The sequence below is a fragment of the Notothenia rossii genome (genome assembly GCF_949606895.1).
Source record: "Notothenia rossii genome assembly, chromosome: 8".
In the NCBI taxonomy this organism is placed as follows: Eukaryota; Metazoa; Chordata; class Actinopteri; order Perciformes; family Nototheniidae; genus Notothenia; species Notothenia rossii.
In genome coordinates this window covers 11,453,980-11,472,225 of record NC_136906.1, presented here as the reverse complement: position 1 = coordinate 11,472,225, position 18,246 = coordinate 11,453,980, and the positions used below count along the sequence as shown (strand labels likewise).

General features: G+C 39.7%; 1 gene segment (V, D, J or C); it reads right to left on the bottom strand.

Annotated features, from left to right (window-relative positions):
• Nucleotides 1-17,384: 17,384 nt before the first annotated feature.
• On the bottom strand, nucleotides 17,385-17,828 carry LOC307014280 (immunoglobulin heavy variable 3-53-like). The segment is given in 2 exons: nucleotides 17,786-17,828; nucleotides 17,385-17,689 (listed from the first exon to the last, which is right to left on the bottom strand).
• Between the last annotated feature and the right edge of the window lie 418 nt (nucleotides 17,829-18,246).

Below are 18,246 nucleotides of genomic sequence, written 5' to 3'. Positions count from 1 at the left end.
TGTCAAGAGTTGTCTTTTGGATTTGTGATTGGACAATTATAAGGATACATTTTAAGTTACTTATCACTAACTTGTATTTAAACTTAAATAAGATGTAATCATTTATTCTGCTCAGCAAAACCCTAACCCACATACTGGATACATCATGCAGAAATCTATTCTCGATACTTAACATTAAAAATAAAATAATGGGACAATATTGTTGCAAGAATGCCTGAAGTAAAATGTATATCTAAAAAAGGGGAAGTGAAATTCCACATCAGCTGTTGCTTTCATAGTGTGTTTAGAAAAGCTGTCTTTTTCTCCTTACTGTCATCTGACTTTTTATCATTTACTGCCACCTGTTGGTACTAGTGATAATACATAGTTAGAGGTTTTTGTAAAGCCTCTGGGCTTCCTTTAACCAGTGTGTGTCTCTAGCGCAGTAATACACAGCAGAGTCCTCTGGCTTTAAGTTGGACAGCCTCAGATGCACCATGCTGTTGCTATCATCTCTACTGATTTCTACACGTCCCTCCACACTGCTGGCATATGTGTTGCTACTAGCCGAAGAGAAGCCGCTCCCGATCCAGTCCAGTGGTTTTCCAGCAGGTTGTCTGACCCAGATCATAACACAGCAACTAAATGTGAAGCCAGATCCCCTGCAGGAGAGACTGAGAGTCTCCCCAGGCCTCTTCACTACTGAAGAGGAAGGAATAGACTCCATACTCTGACCTGTACAACCTGATGAGATAAAAAGAAAGAGAAAGAGAACCAAAGAAGATAGTGAGATATTTTGAAAATGTTCTGGTATCACTGACTGACCATCAGTGGATGTTGTCTGATAAAAGATAAAACATCAAGAAGCAGGAGAGCTCACAGGGCAGAGAGAGAGCAACCAGCAGAAGAGAGAGAGTGTTGATCATCCTGAGACTGGAGATGTGACCTCTGATGCTCCACACAAAGTACAGAGCAGTCAGACAGAAGTACTCTGCACACACTGGAGATTTGCATCAGGATAGCATGGGGAGGGAGGGGCTCATGCAGGGACTTGCAGTTTGATCTAATTTACTCAATTATCTGCCTTTTTTTATATTCACTTATCCTTCTATTTGACATCTGACAATAAACTCAGAGTCATGTTCCCTTATTGTTTTGAAGTATTTTATCCATGCCAAAAATTGACCCATGATTCCATAAAATGTAAATTGGTTATTGAGTATTTGTTGGCTTTGTTGGTGGTTCGTATCCTTGTACTTCTTACAGTTAAACGGTAAAAGCCAACAGTGTCCTCTTCAGGCTGCAGAAAAGTCTCTAAGGAAGTAGAAGAGTCACCATAGTTGATTTAGCTATGATTGTGTTGCCATTATTTGATTTATTGTAAAAAAATATCCTAAAACTCTCAAAATGATTAGATGCTATTTCAGTAAGAACATAATTATGTATTATACAGAGCTTTTTAAACCAAAGTGTTCACTGGATTCTAATGTATGTTGTACAGGGTTATCCTTTCAAAAATGCAGGTATTGCTGTGAGTCATGACTCTCTACGCAATAACACACATGTTTTTCTAAATGAAATACATTTCATTATCAGCTGGTGATCATCCAATGAGAATTGTGTTTTCACAGCCCTGACATGCTTCAGGTTTTCATACAGGGATCAGTGTTGTTCAGTTTTTGTACAGCGTGGTAGTCTAGTGTGTCACTGTGTCTCTCGTGCACAGTAATAAACTGCAGAGTCTTCTTGTGTCAGACTCTTCACCTCAAAGTACACAACATTTTTGGAAGTGTCTTTGGTGATGGAAAACTGGCCTTGCAGTCTTTGGGCAAATATGGTTCCAGTTCCACTATCAATGCGTCCGACCCACTCCAGTCCTTTCCCTGGTTTCGGCCTGATCCAGTGCAGCCAAGCCAGAGGAAGTCCTTCCACCTTACAGGACAGAGAGACTGGTTCTCCTGCTCTGCTGACCACCGGCTCTGAGGAGGTGAGGGACTGGCCCTGAGCCGATGAAAGAGACACAGAGTTTAGATGACGGGGAACCAGCAGCTCTTCTCCTCCTCTGCTGGACCGACTTCACTCACCTGAAACCAGAGCCAGGAGGACCACGCTTTGTACTAATGTCATGGTGGGAACTTGTCAGAGTCTGCAACAACAGAGGCTGTATGAAGGATATATATTGTGCTCGCAGAATGGGTGGGGATTATCCATCAGTGTGTTGGGATTTGCATTTTTTTGCGGGGTCGCAGTGTTGATACATAAATACTTAATTTGTGAGAGAAGGAGGAGTGCTGAAATATGAGAGAAGCTCCATAACAGACCCAAAAAGAAGATGTTGTTTAGTCTTTTTTACTTGTTGGTATTTGCATTTCTGAGAGACTAACAGTGTGGTGGGTGATTTAATGTATACAAAACAAGCTGCACTGTCAGTCTCATACTTTCATTTGAAAATGATAGGTCACCTCAGTGAGGGGGATTACTGCAGCAACATGTCACTCAGGAAGACATAGATTTTCTCCCAGAAAGGGAAAGTTTGTCTTATTGCAGAATGATTTATTTATCCAGCTTACACCTAACTGCACAATCACAAGAACAAACAGCCATTCTTCCTTCTGTTTATCATGAATTTATTTTAGACGTGAGATTAACACTTGAGGCTGCTGCACTTCCAACTGAATGTGAGTAATGTGACAGAAATGTCTACATTTAGTTTTTCGTTTTGCCCATACATGAAATATACATATAGAAGATGATTATTCTGTCCTTGGCTGTTTTATTAGGAAATAACATTTTTTAAGACATTTGAATTTATTAATGTGTTTTATAACTTGGCTCAGTAGCAACTCTTGTTTCCCTTTTCATAAAACTACAACAAGAAAAATATTTAGTCAAAGTATAATTCTCTTTGTGCTCTATCAACATATCAAGGATGAGGACTGTAGGTTTTTGTACAGCTGCTCAACCAGCTTCAGTCACTGTGTCTCTCGAGCACAGTAATAAACAGCAGAGTCTACAGCCGTCAGACTGCTCATCTGCAGATACACCTGCTCTCTGTTGTTGTCTCTGGAGATGGTGAACCGGCCTTTCACTGACTCAGAGTAGTAGATGTGGCTACTGCTAGTAGGGTGCATAATAGCAGCCCACTCCAGTCCTTTCCCAGGAGCCTGTCTGACCCAGGCCATCCAGTAGCTACTGAATGTGAATCCAGAGGGTGTACAGGTCAATCTGTGAGATTCTCCAGGCCTTTTAGTCACTGAATCAGATTCTGTCAGAGTCTGACCACCAACACCTGTAAAGAGGATATAAACACATCTGGTGAAATAAGCTGTTGACACAATTAGAAGCTGTGTTAGATAAAGATCAGTAAAGATGTTGACCTGCCCAGCAGACAGTGAGCAGCAGCAGTCCTGTCCTATAGTCCATCATGTTAAACTGTGTGTCCCCTGTCCTCTGTCCTCCTCTCTGCAGTCACATAAGTAGAGGGGGAGATATCTGAGTTTTGCATTGACTCCTCCTCACAGGGTTTGTACAAAATATCATCCCTCCATCTCAGCTGTTTAGACTTTTCTCTTAACTAGTTTTAAGTTGTGTAGAATAATTGTATTGCAGTTACATAATCACATTTATTCTAATAATACACAAATGATTATCTTAACTTCGACATGTGACATTTATCTAAACGAATTATATATAGATATATATATATATTACATAATTCATGTTGTAATAAATGTTATGTTTTTCATATGTCAGTTTGAGCATAATGGAAGCAGATTTACTATAATATAAATAATCTGCAGTTTAGTTCTGATAGTAAATGGTAACTGTACTTATATAGCGCTTTATCCAGTCTTCACGACCCCTCAGAGCACTTTACATACTACATGTCATTCACCCATTCACACAGAGCAGTGTACCTTACTCTAGGAACTAACATTCATACACACTCACACACCGTTGGCCATGCCATCGGGAGCAACTCAGGGTTAAGTACCTTGCCCAAGGACACATCGACATGTTGACTGGGATCGAACCCACAACCTTCTGATTGAAAGACGAGAGCCCAATATAAAGTAGTGTTTAGGAAATGTGCTTTATTCTCCTCTCACATTTCACCTTTCTAATAATCTAGTCACCCAGCCAAGCTCTGTGTCTGATCAAATATTGTTGTTCAGCATGTTTCTCTTTTCATATTCAATGTAATTTGGGGCTTGTATTTATAAATATGACATATGTTATTTAAAATAAAATAATAAGAAATAATGAGGGACTATCTGGTGATTAATGGGAAACACATAGAAATCTGATGTGGATTAAAGTAACCTGTGTTCACAGTGTCCAGACATTGAGTTTGCTTAAATATATGTGTGTGTTTAATTACTTTGTATCAAATACAGTAATGGCAGTCTGTGTAACAAGAAGCTGGAAATATGAGAAGTGAAACCTTTGTATTTGGAGTAAGATGTGAGCGAGGGGATATCCTTATTTGGACACAGCTCAAATCTCTGGAATGCTGCAGGATAAAATGAGTGTGCGTTACACATGCAAAGGGAAATGAGTGTGCGTTCTCTATATAGGTTTATGTAAAGTCCTGCTATTTCACTGCTTGACAGCAGAGGTTATGTTTTCCTCGTTATTATTGATAATAAGTCACATGTATTACTTGTATTACCCAACTAAAAACAACTATATCTTAAAGATGCCAAAAGTATGTGAAGCTGTGTGCATTAAGCTGATGGGGGAGGGGCCGGAGAGAAGGATGTCTATGCAAAAGATGTGTGTGTGTGTGTGTGTGTGTGTGTGTGTGTGTGTGTGTGTGTGTGTGTGTGTGTGTGTGTGTGTGTGTGTGTGTGTGTGTGTGTGTGTGTGTGTGTGTGTGTGTGTGTGTGTGTGTGTGTGTGTGTGTGTGTGTGTGTGTGTGTGTGTGTGTGTGTGTGTGTGTGTGTGTGTGTGTGTGTGTGTGTGTGTGTGTGTGTGTGTGTGTGTGTGTGTGTGTGTGTGTGTGTGTGTGTGTGTGTGTGTGTGTGTGTGTGTGTGTGTGTGTGTGTGTGTGTGTGTGTGCAGGCTGCAAGATGTAAGTTAACAAACTTGTTATTAGGAGCAGTTCGTAAGAGGCACAAGATAACGATCTTGTTATTCGGAGATGGTTCGTGCCGGACACCGAATGTGTCTGCTTTACCTCAAACTTAAGAGACTCTTGTTTCCGGGTCGCCTCGGCTGGCTCGAGCTGATTCCCTGCGACAGGTCTATCGTTTTTGCATCTCCCAATAAGAGGACCCCTAGGGAGGAGCAACCGACACAACTCCTCCCCACTTGGGTGTATAAATAATATGATATTCTTATTACACGGTGCTGTTTTCTGACTGGCTGTCGTGGTACGTATTGTCACACAGTGGTAGATTTCAGCCCGGAGCGCTCTGTTACAGGGTACTCTGTATTTTTGTATTGTTGTATTTTACCATTAAAACAGATTATTGTTTAACCTTTATCCTGGTGCTTTGAATGCCTTTTCTTATGATTTGACCAGCTCATCAGTCATCAAGGGACGCGCGGAGCAGAGGTGAACCTTCCCACCACTCAATTGGGTGGTGCTCCAACAGGATGCATCAAAGTGCTTTTTTAATTTGTGAGAAAACCCAGAAGTGTATAGGATTTCTTTGTGACACACACACACACACACACACACACACACACACACACACACACACACACACACACACACACACACACACACACACACACACACACACACCACACACACATTGCTGGTTTATGAAGCAACACACACAGATAATTTACATAGGCTACTGATGATTGGAAATCAGCTGACTTGAGTTCATGTAAATTATCCAAAAGATGAGGGAAATGTTCAGGTGTGGTTTTAATCACATAGAAAAGGTCGAGCAACACAATTTAGATTATAAAAACAAACTTTTCTATAGTTTTATCAAAATAACATCACCATGAAGTTTGATTAAAATATTAATTATTCTCCTAATCCAGTTATGACACTGATAAAGTTGTATTTTATGTTATTGAATAATTATTTAATAGGAAATGTCTTTTAGAGGATCCCATTCTGCTATAGACAGGAATCTACTATATTATCAGACACTTTAAAAACGAACTTATGGTCTGATTATCCCTTTTAGATGTTATACCTACAATGATATACAGTATCAGTGATTGTAATTTCAGATTATTTAAATTGGTGAAAACCCTTTCTGTTGAATTAAGTTAAGAATATTTCTATGACATCTTAGTACTCTTTCCCTCTTGACTGTAACAGTGAGCTGGTGTTGAGATCATTTCTGGTCTGAGGGCTCCTCCTCTGGTGGCTTCATGTTACAAGTGTTCAGGCTCTGAGGGGTTTTTGTTCAGCTCTACTGATGGTGTGTGTCACAGTGTGTCTCTGGCACAGTAATACACAGCAGAGTCTCCAGGCTGCACGCTCTGTCCGTTCAGAGTCACTGTTTTGCTGGAAGAGTCTAAGTCGATACTGAACTTGCTCTTCAGTGAATCTTTGTAATTTGAGCCTCCAGTGTATTTCCATCCTATCCACTCCAGTCCTTTGCCTGCAGGCTGTCTGATCCAGGCTGTCCAGGAGCCAAGAGAATAAGAGACCTGACAGGTGATGGTCAGACGTTGACCTGGCTGCACAGTCACAGAGGCTGGCTGTATCAACTGCTCACACTTCACACCTGTGGAGGGAAACATGTTGAATAGTGAGCGAGGTTAATAACAGTGAGCAGTCAGTGTGAGCGTTCTGTCAGTGTCTCTGCCTCAGTGAGACTCACAGGATCCAGCAGCCAGCAGCAGCAGCAGAGCTACAGAGAACATGGTTGGTGTTGAAGGTGACCTGATGGAGCTTCTCTTCTTCTGCTGCAGCTGACAGCATGATATCAAGTCTTTATAGCAGACTGTGAGGAAGTTCACTTTGCATAGAGAGGGACACTGACAGGCTATAAAAGAGGGACGGACTGTCCTGTCTCGAGTTGTCTTTTGTAAATGGGGTTGGACATGTGAAATAACATTTATTATTTAAAAACAATAAATGAAAGTTCATTTTTGTATTTCTAACAAAACTTCTAACACACAGGTCAGAAAAACAGACTCACATTTCAGGTTTCAGGTTATTCATCAGTAACTTTATGTAAACTTAAATAAGATGTAATAATTGTATTCTGCTTAGCAAAACCCCAACCCATATACTGGAAACATCAATCATAACTCATGCTTGATACCGGCTTTTTATAAAAAGGGGACATGGTTTTTGCAGGAAATCTTCATGTGAAATGTAAATCTTAGGAATTTGCAAGGCCATTTATAAAAGGACAAAAAATAGACTTCATATAAAGTATAATGATTTTGATTGCCAGAGGGACTCACCTAGGCCTACATCCAATACGACAATAAACTCAAATAACTAACTAACCATTAATCTCAGGTGTATTTGATTTAATTTGGGTTAGAGGCTATATGATCAGAGCTGCTTCTTTAAGGGAAATATTATTAAGATATCATTTGTATTTAATCAACTTCTCAAATGTGTTTACGGTGGATTAATGTTTTCCAGTTAGCAGACTGGAATCAGTTGTTTGTCTCCAGTGTTAAATACATAATTTGTTTCATTTGGTTGTGGTTATGTTGCAGTAATGTTTCAAATTCAAACAGATAAAACTTTCCTGATGATAATGTTTATGATATAATGATGATTTGTGTTCAATCGGCAAATCTAATAGATTTCTTTTAATGTAATCAAAGTGTGCTTTCATTAATGTACTTCTAGAGATACATTGGCACAGTTTAACCATACTGAATCAGATAAACAGCTGCGTTGTTTCAAATGGGAACTTTTTATATTATCTGTGATACATTATGTTGGAGGCACAAAAGAAACAATTTTACATATTTTTCCGTTTGAATTCACTATATTTGTTTCGCTTGCAACTGAATTAAACATTGTGTCAAATGATATAAAATAGAATGTCAATATTCAGTATTTCAATATAAAGTGAATGCTCTTATGGGTGGTGGTAAATAGAGGAAGTAGTTTTTGTACGACTCTCCTGTTACTGTCTCTCACTGTGTCTCTCTGGCACAGTAATACACTGCTGTGTCCTCGGCCTTCAGACTGTTCATCTACAGACACACTTTACTGCTGGAGTCATCTCTGGAGATAGTGAATCTACCCTGAACCGACTGGGAGTAATAGGTAGAAGTAATCTGTATATAAGCGTTGTGTAGTTGTTGAGTTTTTGTGCGGCATTTCTCCTTCCTGTGTCACTGTCTCTCGAGCACAGTAATAAACAGCAGAGTCTACTGCCGTCAGACTGCTCATCTGCAGATACACCTGCTGTCTGTTGTTGTCTCTGGAGATGGTGAACCGGCTTTTCACTGAATCAGAGTAGTAGATGCTGCTACTGCTATCACTGATCGTAGCAACCCACTCCAGTCCTTTTCCAGCAGCCTGTCTGATCCAAGCAGTATCAATATTACTACTAAACCCTGAATATGTGCAGGTCAGTCTGTGGGACTCTCCAGGCTTTTTAACCCCTGGTTCAGACTCAGTCAGTGTTTGACCCTCAGTACCTACAGACATGTAAACAGCTCATTAGTTTCTGTAAAGCAGCCATATTGTCTTTGTACCAGGAGCTCTGTCAGAAAAACAGGTTTTGTTCTTACCTGCAGAGTAAATTGACAGGATGATAAAAACCACCAGATAATCAGGTCTGATCATTGTGAAAGCCAGTTGTCTCTGTCCAGTCTACAGTGTGTATGTCAGTGATTTAGTGTCTGTCCTTCACTCTGCAACACATATGTAGAGACGGAAGAGGTCAGAGTTTGCATTGACTCCTCCTCCTCAAACAGAAACACAGCACATCCCCTGAATAAATAAGATATAGATTTATTTTTTGCATACTATGATTGAATGCTTATATCCTTAAATTATAAGGTTGAATTTCAAGTTATTTGTCATTTCCTTTTATTTAAACCTAAATAAGATGTAATCATTTATTCTCCTTTGCACAACATTGGTTGCCCATCCACATACTGGAAACATCATGCATACATATATTATTGATACCTGCTGTTAAGAAATTAATAATGGGACATTATTGTTGAAGGAAAGCCTCAAGACTTTCATAGTATACGTTTAGAGACATTGTCATATTCCCTTTATTGTCATCTGTCTTTGTATCCTCTACTGCCACCTGTTGGTACTTGTGTGAGTAATGTGACTGACATTTCTACATTTAGAGGTTTTTTTTGCCCATACATGAAATATATTTACAATATGTTTATTCAGTCCTTGCCTGTCTTATGAGGCAATCATTTTTTTAAAGACATTTTCATTTATTAATGGGTTTTATAACTTGGCTCAGTAGCAACTGTTTTTTCCTTTTCATAAAAACTTCGACAACGAATGATTTAGTCAACGTAGAATTCTCTTTGTACTCTATCAACACATCAAGGATGAGGACTGTAGGTTTTTGTACAGCTGCTCAACCAGCTTCAGTCACTGTGTGTCTCGAGCACAGTAATAAACAGCAGAGTCTACAGCCGTCAGACTGTTCATCTGCAGATACACCTGCTGTCTGTTGTTGTCTCTGGAGATGGTGAACCGGCCTTTCACTGACTCAGAGTAGAAGATGTTGCTACTGTCATACACACTCGCAACCAACTCCAGTCCTTTTCCAGGAGCCTGTCCGACCCAGTGCATCCAGTAGCTACTGAATGTGAATCCAGAGGCTGTACAGGTCAATCTGTGAGATTCTCCAGGCCTTTTAGTCACTGGTTCAGATTCTGTCAGAGTCTGACCATCAACACCTGTCAAGAGGATGAAAACACATCTGGTGAAATAAACTGTTGACACAATTAGAAGCTGTGTTAGATAAAGATCAGTAAAGATGTTGACCTGCCCAGCAGACAGTGAGCAGCAGCAGTCCTGTCCTATAGTCCATCATGTTAAACTGTGTGTCCTCTGTCCTCTGTCCTCCTCTCTGCAGTCACATAAGTAGAGGAGGAGATATCTGAGTTTTGCATTGACTCCTCCTCACAGGGTTTGTAAAACATATCAACCCTCCATCTCAGCTGTTTAGACTTTTCTCTGAACTAATTTCACTTTTTGTAGAATGTCTATCAGTATTGCGGGAACATCAAAAACAAATGTATTCTAATAATACACAGATGATTAGGTTTGATCCGACTTTTGACAAGTTTTTACACAAATTATTGAAACCTGTGAAATCATAATTTATCTTTATCACATTTACCTAAACAAATTATATATATATATATGTATTAGATCATTCATGTTGGTATCAATGCTCCGTTTCACACAAGTCATTCTGATCATAATGGAAGCACATTTACTATAATATAAATAATCTACAATTTTGTTCTGATCACCAATATAAAGTAGTGTTTAGGAAATGTGCTTCATTATAGTCTCACATTTCACCTTTCTAATAATCTCGTCACCCAGCCAAGCTCTCTGTCTGATCAAATATTGTTTTTCTGCTTTTTTCTCTTTTCATATTCTCTGTAATTTGTGGCTTGTATTTATAAATATGACATATGTTATTTAAAGTAAAATAATAAGATATCATGAGGGACTATCTGGTGATTAATGGGAAACACATAGAAATCTAATGTGGATACATCCAAGTGTTTTTGCAATGTGTGAGAAAACCCAGAAGTGTAGGATCACATTGCTTTGTGGTTAGTGGAGGTTTTTGTGCAGCTGCTCCACTGTCTTTAGTCACTGTGTGTCGAGCACAGAAGTAAACAGCAGAGTCTCCTGCTGCCAGGCTGCTGACCTCGAGGTACTGAGTGCTGCTGGGAACATCTTCAGTCATGGTGAAGCGGCTTTGAAAGGAGCTGCCATAGATAGCAGAGTTTGAACCTGCGTTCATCATCCCAACCCACTCCAGAGCTTGTCCTGGTCTCTGTCTGATCCAGTGAATAAAATAATCTGTCATATTAAAACCAGATGTGATACATGACATCTTCACTGTCCCTCCAGGTCTTTGCACCTGAGAGGAGGACTGCTCCAGTTTGATCTCACTCCAGACTCCTGAAAGTAAATCATGTTTGCTCATTATCCAACATTTTACCAAAGAAATAAAAAAAGAAGTAAATCAGAATAGATTTTCTCACCATGAATAGTAACTAAAAATAATAAACTCCAGATAATTGTCCTTTCCATTATTTGAGAGACACTGTCAGTGCTTTCTGATCTGAGTGTTTCAGAAACATATAACACTTCTCTGGTGTTCTGCAACAAGTCGCTGATGGTGTGTTTTAAAGAGAGGAAGAGTTTGCATCGACCTCCCTCTACAGATTCAAAAAGGAACATGTGACATCAACATTTCCATAAGCAGAGTATCTCTACGACGGCTGCATTTACATTTCACGTTGACTTACATTTCCTGACAACTTATTTCTGGATTCATGAAAACAAGAAAAGAGGAAATTAGTTTGTTTATGTTCTGCAATGACATCCTGTCTCTTCAGTGGTAGAGCTACTGTTATTTTCTATTCCAGTAGATTAAAAAATATGTTCTGTATTTTCTAAGCAATGCAATAATAATTTAGTACAAATGTAAACGTATCATATATGTTTTGTATTTGTGCAAAATGAAGCTTCTCTCAGTCTCTTCTGATCTTGGCTGCAGTGGAAGTTAAATAATATTTCCCAGACATTTAGAGGAATTATTTAATGAACTTATCTGAGAGTGAGGTGTGTATCATTGTTCACATTTATACTCTGAGTGGTTGAGTCACATGGTTGCTGAGTATTTGTGCAGGTCTGCTGGTGGTTTGTGTCACTGTGGGCAGACGTACACAGTAATACACAGCTGTGTCTGCAGGCTGCACACTCTGTCCTGTTAGAGTCACTGTTCCAGCAGAAGAGTCTCTGCTGTAGCTGAACTTGTTCTTCAGAGCATTGTTTTGACGCAGGGTGCCACTACCCCACATGTGTGAAATCCAGTCCATTGGTTTTCCTTCACACTGTCTGATCCAACCTGTTGCATAGCTGCTATCAGTCAGAGAATAACCAGAGACCTGACAGGTGATGGTCAAAGGCTGTCCAGGCTGCACAACCATTGAGTCTGGCTGGATGAGATCAATACTGTTCACACCTGTGGAAACACAAAGCAACATTATCTCCATCATTCATCTGACCACTCAGTGTTTCTGATGTGTTTATTAGTGAGAATCCACTGAAAGCTCCTCACAGGATCCAGCTGCCAGCAGCAGTATCAGAGCTGCAGAGAACATGTTGATGTTGAAGCTGAACTGATGTGAGCTCTTCTGTCCTCTCTCTGACACACACACACACTTCGCTGGTTTATGAGGCAACACACACAGATCATTTACATACTGATGATTGGAAATCATCTGACTTCAGTTCATGGAAATTATCCAAAAGATGAGGAAATGTTCAGGTGTGGTTTTTAATCACATAGTTGAGCAACACGATTTAGATTATAAAAACAAACTTTCCCATAGTTTTATGAAAATATGAAGTCGGATCAAAACTATTCATTCTTCTCCTAATCCAATTATGACACTGATAAAGTTGTCTTTTTCATATGTTATTGAATAATTATTTAATAGGAACTGTCTTTTAGAGAATCCCATTCTACTATAGAAAGGAATCTACTGTATTATCAGACACTTTTAAAACAAACTTATGGTCTCACTATCCCTTTTAGATGTTAGACCTACAATGATATCAGTATCAGTGATTGTAATGTCAGATTATTTAAATTGGTGAAAACCCTTTCTGTTGAATTAAGTTAAGAATATTTCTATGACATCTTAGTACTCTTTCCCTCTTGACTGTAACAGTGAGCTGGTGTTGAGATCATTTCTGGTCTGAGGGCTCCTCCTCTGGTGGCTTCATGTTACAAGTGTTCAGGCTCTGAGGGGTTTTTGTTCAGCTCTACTGATGGTGTGTGTCACAGTGTGTCTCTGGCACAGTAATACACAGCAGAGTCTCCAGGCTGCACGCTCTGTCCGTTCAGAGTCACTGTGTTGCTGGAAGAGTCTAAGTCGATACTGAACTTGCTCTTCAGTGAATCTTTATAGTATGAAGCACCGGTGTATTTCATTCCTATCCACTCCAGTCCTTTCCCTGCAGGCTGTCTGATCCAGGCTGTCCAGGAGCCAAGAGAATAAGAGACCTGACAGGTGATGGTCAGACGTTGACCTGGCTGCACAGTCACAGAGGCTGGCTGTATCAACTGCTCACACTTCACACCTGTGGAGGGAAACATGTTGAATAGTGAGCGAGGTTAATAACAGTGAGCAGTCAGTGTGAGCGTTCTGTCAGTGTCTCTGCCTCAGTGAGACTCACAGGATCCAGCAGCCAGCAGCAGCAGCAGAGCTACAGAGAACATGGTTGGTGTTGAAGGTGACCTGATGGAGCTTCTCTTCTTCTGCTGCAGCTGACAGCATGATATCAAGTCTTTATAGCAGACTGTGAGGAAGTTCACTTTGCATAGAGAGGGACACTGACAGGCTATAAAAGAGGGACGGACTGTCCTGTCAAGAGTTGTCTTTTGGATTTGTGGTTAGACAATTATAAGGATACATTTTAAGTTACTTATCACAAACTTTTATTTAAACTTAAATAAGATGTGATCATTTATTCTGCTCAGCAAAACCCTAACCCACATACTGGATACATCATGCATAAATCCACTCTCGATACTTTCTGTCAAAATAAAAATAATGGGACAATATTGTTGCAAGAATGCCTGAAGTAAAATGTATATCTAAAAAAGGGGAAGTGAAATTCCACATCAGCTGTTGCTTTCATAGTGTGTTTAGAAAAGCTGTATTTTTCTCCTTATTGTCATCTGACTTTTTATCATTTACTGCCACCTGTTGGTACTAGTGATAATAAATAGTTAGAGGTTTTTGTAAAGCCTCTGGGCTTCCTTTAACCAGTGTGTGTGTTTGGCGCAGTAATACACAGCAGAGTCCTCTGGCTTTAAGTTGGACAGCCTCAGATGCACCATGCTGTTGGTATTATCTCTACTGACTTCTATCCGTTCTTGTAATCTACTGGCATATTCTGTTCCACTTGCATCGCTGTAAACACGACCCATCCATTCCAGTGCTTTTCCAGCAGGTTGTCTGATCCAGTGCATGCTGCAGCAGCTACATGTGAAGCCAGATCCCCTGCAGGAGAGACTGAGAGTCTCCCCAGGCCTCTTCACTACTGAAGAGGAAGGAACAGACTCCATACTCTGACCTGTACAACCTGATAAGAGAAAAGAAAGATTAAGAGAACCAAAGAAGATAGTGAGATGCGTCCTGGATCCCCTCTTCTTCTCTCTGTTCACCAATTCATTGGCTCTGTCATTCTATAAATATCTCAATATCTTGTTTTCAATTTAATACATGCAGAGGCCAGTGAAAAAATATTTGGTGATCCCTTTGAGTTGGTCACTCAAATACTTAATAAGCGTACGGAATTATAAAAATACCCCCTAGCTTAACAGTCTCCAAAAGAATATGATTTTGATAAATATTTCAAACAAAGTCCTCATATTTATGTTGTATTCTTTAAAAGCCATATAACACAGAGGAAGACAAACACATTTGGACATTAACAGTCTGCAAGGTTTTTGCGTAGCTTCACTGGGGACTTCCACCAGTGTTGCCCTTTTGGGGTAACCTTTGATACTGACTTTATTTTAAAACACTAAAGACTTCTTGTGACAGAAGCATTGCATGGGGAAGTATTTACATCTTCTATATAAGATATCCTGATTTAAGGTGGAAAATGACTTGCACTCTCTATTGGTTAATGCCACTGACAACCGCAGAGGTTTTTGTACAGCTCTGTGGCTTCCTGTATCACTGTGTCTGTCGAGCACAATAATAAACAGCAGAGTCTTCAGACGTCAGGCTGTTCATCTGCAGATACACCTGGTCCACGTTGTTGTCTCTGGAAATGGTGAAGCGATTCTGGACTGACGTTGAATAATATTTACCGCTTCCACTTGGAGCAGAGATACGAGCAACCCACTCCAGTCCTTTTCCTTCAGCTTGTCTGATCCAGCTGATATCAGCATCACTATCTGATATTCCTGCATATGTACAGGTCAGTTTGTGGGACTGTCCAGGGAGCTTTACCACCGCTTCAGACTCAGTCAGAGTCTGACTGCAAACACCTAGAGAGAAAAGCAGTTTGATCACAACAGAGCCAAACATAAAGCTAAGAAAAAGAAGAGTGCAGGAGTATGTGCTCACCAGAAATCCATGAAAGCATCAGAAACATTAAACATGTAGCTAAAGTCATAGTGGAAATGTGTTGTGTGTGCTGCAGTGGTTTGAGCTCTCCTCTTCAGTTTGCAGTGAGATACATAAAGATGGAAAAGATTAATATTTGCATTGGCTCCTCCTCTCAGTGCTAAAAATGAAGAATATTTAAATTAATATTTAAATTCTGATAACATGAATAATTAGCCTAAACTGTTTAGCTGTTTTATATAGAAACCATTCGTTATCAAACAAGACACACAGGAAGAAATGCCTGAGATACTGAAATCTGTTTGAGGGAGAACTAAATGAACTCATGAACCTGCAGTGACTGCTGATCCAGCTCTTAAAATATTTGGTGTGTGTTATAATGAAGCAACCTCTCAAAGGGAGAGAGTATAAACCTGTAGTTCAGTCCAGGGTCTGAGTGTGAGTTAAGATCAGTGAGAGCAGCAGATCTGAGTCTTTCCTTTTACTGACAGAGGAGAGGGGAACTCTACACTGACTGCCATCTCGTGTCTTTATGAGAGCAGCTGCTCCATGATATGCATTAATGGTGCTGAGACGTGTTCATGTAGTGTTGATTTTATTCCTATTTGGACATTGTTCTCAGCGGATTCTTTTTTTTGTTTTGTCCTTGGCTATTTTGTTTGGCAGTAATCAATTAATCTAGATTGTTTTTTAATTTATTTAAATTGCTGGTAATTTATGAACTCTCTCAAGGCTGAATTTCATCATTGTATTATATACAACCAAAGCAAAAGATAACTGAAGAATATAATTCATTTTAAGGATCTTTCTAAGATAAGGATGAGGTCTGTAGGTTTTTGTACAGCTGCTCAACCAGCTTCAGTCACTGTGTGTCGAGCACAGTAATAAACAGCAGAGTCTACAGCCGTCAGACTGCTCATCTGCAGATACAGCTGCTGTATGTTGTTGTTTCTGGAGATGGTGAACCGGCCTTTCACTGACTCAGAGTAGTAGATACGATCACTATCATATTCAATAATCGCAACCCACTCCAGTCCTTTCCCAGGAGCCTGTCTGATCCAAGCCATCCAAGAGCTACCAAAGGCAACTCCAGAGCCTGTGCAGGTCAATCTGTGAGATTCTCCAGGCCTTTTAGTCACTGAATCAGATTCTGTCAGAGTCTGACCATCAACACCTGTCAAGAGGATAAAAACACATCTGGTGAAATAAACTGTTGACACAATTAGAAGCTGTGTTAGATACAGATCAGTAAAGATGTTGACCTGCCCAGCAGACAGTGAGCAGCAGCAGTCCTGTCCTATAGTCCATCATGTTAAACTGTGTGTCCTCTGTCCTCTGTCCTCCTCTCTGCAGTCACATAAGTAGAGGGGGAGATATCTGAGTTTTGCATTGACTCCTCCTTTCTGATTGAATGTTGTCCTATTGTAACACTAATATTTATTTTAAGAAAATATCGCTTTAAATTTTGATTTTGTGAACATTTTAACCTGATATCAATGTTATCCTTATATTGCTTCGTTACATTTACTGTTCTTATTTAATTGAGTTTCTTCCGATGCAACTTGAATTTCTGCGGCTGTTTATTGAAAAAGGGTATTCAAATGTTATCATTTAGTTTCATATCATGGATCGTGTAAATCACGTAGCAGGCTAGGTTTGAAATAGACAAACAGAATCCCATACTTTTTATCAAAGCTGACATTGTATGTCACTATAATCGATACAGCAATTAATGCATTTGTTTTATGAGAAATTGTGACATCCAAAGAAATTTAAGTTTTTGATCGTAGCTTGTACTGATTGATAGTTTTAGGGTTAGACATTCAGGAATAAACATCTGACATTTAGAGCAATTCATCTACTGAAACCAATTCAGCTGATTTTATTTCATAAGGTCGACTTGAAAAGTTTAATTTTCAACAATTTGAAATTTGTATATATGTCTTGTTATTCTGGGAATACATACAGTAATGTATCAGTGATTATAACCTCTAAATCTTTAAACTGATGATGTAACAGTGAGCTGGTGTTTTGATCATTTCTGGTCTGAGGGCTCCTCCTCTGGTGGCTTCATGTTACAAGTGTTCTCGCTCTGAGGGGTTTTTGTTCAGCTCTACTGATGGTGTGTGTCACAGTGTGTATCTGGCACAGTAATACACAGCAGAGTCTCCAGGCTGCACGCTCTGTCCGTTCAGAGTCACTGTGTTGCTGGAAGAGTCTAAGTCGATACTGAACTTGCTCTTCAGTGAATCTTTATAGTATGAATCTCCAGTGTATTTTCTCCCTATCCACTCCAGTCCTTTCCCTGCAGGCTGTCTGATCCAGGCTGTGTAGTGGCTGCTAACAGAATAAGAGACCTGACAGGTGATGGTCAGACGTTGACCTGGCTGCACAGTCAAAGAGGCTGGCTGTATCAACTGCTCACACTTCACACCTGTGGAGGGAAACATGTTGAATAGTGAGCGAGGTTAATAACATTGAGCAGTCAGTGTGAGCGTTCTGTCAGTGTCTCTGCCTCAGTGAGACTCACAGGATCCAGCAGCCAGCAGCAGCAGCAGAGCTACAGAGAACATGGTTGGTGTTGAAGGTGACCTGATGGAGCTTCTCTTCTTCTGCTGCAGCTGACAGCATGATATCAAGTCTTTATAGCAGACTGTGAGGAAGTTCACTTTGCATAGAGAGGGACACTGACAGGCTATAAAAGAGGGATGGATTGTCCTGTCAAGAGTTGGCTTTTGGATTTGTGTTTGGACATATGAAAGAACATTAATTTTTTAAAAACAATAAATGAAAATGATCTTTTTATTTCTAATCAAATCTCAGACAAATAGTATATGTATTGTCTGATCTAACATTTGGTAGCTGCTTTCTGATGGAAGCAGTTTTATTGAGGCAATATTTCCTTCAGTGTTTTGATGATGTTGAGCTCAAGTTTTTTTTTAATGAGTGTAGATATCCTTTTTGTATACTATGATTGAATGCTTATATATC